Below are 3510 nucleotides of genomic sequence, written 5' to 3' on the forward strand. Positions count from 1 at the left end.
GAACTCTTATACACTGTTGGTGGGAATGTAAATTAGTACAGCCCTTATGGAAAACAGTATGGAGATTCCTCAAAAAACTAAAAATTGAATGACAATACGACCCAACAATCCCACCGCTGGGTGTATATCCAAAGGAAATGAAATGAGTATGTCAAAGAGACATCTGCACTCCCACGTTTATTGCACTATCCACAAAAGCCAAGATACGGAATCAACCTAAATGCCCATCAACAGATGTATGGATAAAGAAAATGTGGCATGTATGCAGAATGGAATACTATTCAGCCATTAAAAAGGCTAACTCTTGTCATTTGCGACAACATGGGTGAGCGGAATCAACCTAAATGCCCATCAACAGATGTGTGGATAAAGAAAATGTGGCATATATGCACAATGGAATACTATTCAGCCATTAAAAAGGCTAACTCTTGTCATTTGCGACAACATGGGTGAGCTGGAAAGCCATTATGTTAAGTAAAATAAGCCAGGCACAGAAAGATAAATACTGCATGATTTGCCTCACACATGGAAGCTAAAAAATTTGATCTCATTGAAGCAGAGAGTAGATTAGTGGTTACTAGAGACTGGAAAGGAGATGGGGAGGAGGGATGGGGAGAGAGCAGTGAATGGACACAAAAATGTAGAGACATAGAACAAGACTCAGAGTTCTACAGCAGTAGAAAGAGGCTGCAGTCAACAACAAATTACTGTATAACTTCAAATATTGACAGGATGTTGAATGTTCCCAACACAGAGGTGACAAATGTGTGAGGTAATGGATATGCTAAATACCCGATATGATCATGGCACACTATAAATGTACCCAAATATCACCTTGTACTCCATAAATACATACAATTATCATAGGTCAACTAAGAGAAAATAAAAAGAAAAAAACAAGATAAAAAATTTAAAAACTGACCTCATAGAAATTGATAGTGGAATAGTGGTTACCAGAGACTGAGGAGACTGGGGTAAGGAGGAGATGGAGAGAGGGTGGTCAACGAATACAAAGTCTCAGTTAGACAGGAGGAATAGACTCTGATGTTCTATTTCATAGTAGGGCTACTGTAGCTGACAATAATGCACTGTGTGTTTCAAATAGTGAGAAGAGAGGATTTTGAATGTTCTCACAACAACAAAATGATAAATATTTAAAGTGATGGATATGCTAATCACCATGATTTGTTCATTACACAATGCATATGTGTATCAAAACATCCTATTGTACCTCCTAATATATATCCCATAAATATCTACAATTACTAGGTGTCGACACAGATAGCTAAATAAACAAATAAAAGGCTGGGTCCGTCAAAAAAGGCATCATTAAAAAATAAAAAGTAGGCCACTGCCAAGGAAAAAATATTTTAAATATATATATAACAAAGGATTTGTACCCTAAACATAAAAAGAATTTATAAAAATTAGTAATAAAAAGATAAACAACCCATGAAAATGGACAGAAGACATGAATAAAGGCTCCACAGAAGAAGATATCCAAATGGCAAATGAATGCATTAAAAGGTGCTCAATATAATCAGTCATCAGGGAAATGTACATTAAACCTCAAAATCAGGCCAGCCCCGTGGCTCACTCGGGAGAGTGCGGCGCTGGTAGCGCTGAGGCCGCAGGTTCAGATCCTGTATAGGGATGGCCGGTGCAGACCACACTGAGCCGAGGGTTGCTATCCCCTTACCAGTCAAAAAACAAAAACAAACAAACAAAAAAACCCTCAAAATAACACTTTACAAAGACTAAAAATGTCTAAAATTAAAATGTGTAACAACATTAAATGTTGGTGAAGATATGAAGCAACTATATCTCTCATACATTATTGGCGAGAGTGTGAAATGATATAACTACTTTGAAAAAAGTCTGGTAGTTTCTTATAAAAAGAAATATATACCTACTCTGTAACTCAACAATTCTATGCCTAGGCATTGACCCAAGAGAAATGAAAACATATATAACCACAGAAATATTTGTACAAGAATGCCAATAAAAGTTTCATTCATAATAGCCTCAAACAAGAAATAATCCAAACGTTCATCCAGAGGAGACTAGGTAAACACATTGTGGTATATTCATACAATGAAATACTCCTCAGCAATTAAAAAAGATAAAAACTGCTGATGCAAGTGACAACATGGACAAATTAAAAAATATGGTGCTGAGTGAAAGAAACCAAACACAAAAATATGCATGCTGTGTGATTTTATTCATGAAATTCAAGACTATAGAATAACAACTGGTGGTAATAGGAGCTAGTACAATATTTACCTTTGGAAGGTGGGGACTGAGTAAAGGAGCACTCTGGAGTGCTGGAAATTTCCAATATCTTGACTGGGGTGATGGTTAGAGAGCTATATGCATTTGTTGAACCTGCATTTCACCATATGTAAATTTTATCTCAACTGAAAAAAAATGTATAGGAAGGAAAAAGCATGCATTTGACAATTATAGAGTCACTGGGGACCAAAATCCATCAGTTGGAGATTTCTTATTGGCATGACATTTTATTGTTTATAAAGTGAAAGATACTCATGTTGCTTATTACTTGACAACTTTATACAGCAGAAGAGACAGGTATTATTTTTCCCGTTTTACAGCAAGGATGTACTAAGGCCCAAAGGGGTTGCATGACTAGATAAAGAAAATATAGCTAATAAGTAAAAGCATGGGACTAAAATGTAAATATTATGACCTCTAGGACAGTGTTCTTTGTCGTCCACCAATTTTCCTTGTCTATCAGTGTTAAATTTAAAATTTTTTTTTGTAAGGAACCATGTATCAAAACAGAAGCCTGTTGGGCCGGCCCGGCGGCGCTCCCGCCGAGGGTTCGGATCCCACATACAGACCAGTTCCTGCTCACTGGCTGAGCGAGGTGCGGGCGCAACACCGAGGGTTGCTATCCCGTTGCCGGTCCCGGTCCGGTACGGGCGTGACACTGAGGGTTGCGATCCGTTGCCGGACACGCAAGACAAAAAGGAAAAAAAAAAAAAAACAGAAGCCTGTATTAAGCCAAGTGGACATACTTTTAAACATTTACTAAGTGTCTATGATATTATGTCCCATGCGCCGAGGACAAGGATACAAATAAGATACACCTGTTTTTAAAGGGACATTATTAAAAAAAAATTAAAAAGACCAATGAACATAAAAATACATACATACAAACTTTAAAAGCAATGTGACAATGTTATAATGGAGATATGTGCAAAGTGCTCTGGGAAGATCCTGTGTCTCAACAAGCAGCAGCTGAATGACATTTCAGCTGACTCTTGACATGTGAGTTCACCCAGGAAAGGGAAGAAGAGTGTTAGACCAAGAAAACAGTACCTACAAAGCTGGAGGATGGCTGGAGCTTGGAGTTTGTGAGAGAAAGTACCAGAAAATGAGCCTAGAAAGGTAAACTGGCACCAGATTAAGAAAGGCCATATTTGCCAAGGTAGAAAGTTGAGAAATCATAAGTGGAGAGTGGCAAAAAATAGAACTTGTATTTTAGAA

Source organism: Galeopterus variegatus, unplaced genomic scaffold (genome assembly GCF_000696425.1).
Source record: "Galeopterus variegatus unplaced genomic scaffold, G_variegatus-3.0.2 Scaffold10690, whole genome shotgun sequence".
Lineage (NCBI taxonomy): Eukaryota > Metazoa > Chordata > Mammalia > Dermoptera > Cynocephalidae > Galeopterus > Galeopterus variegatus.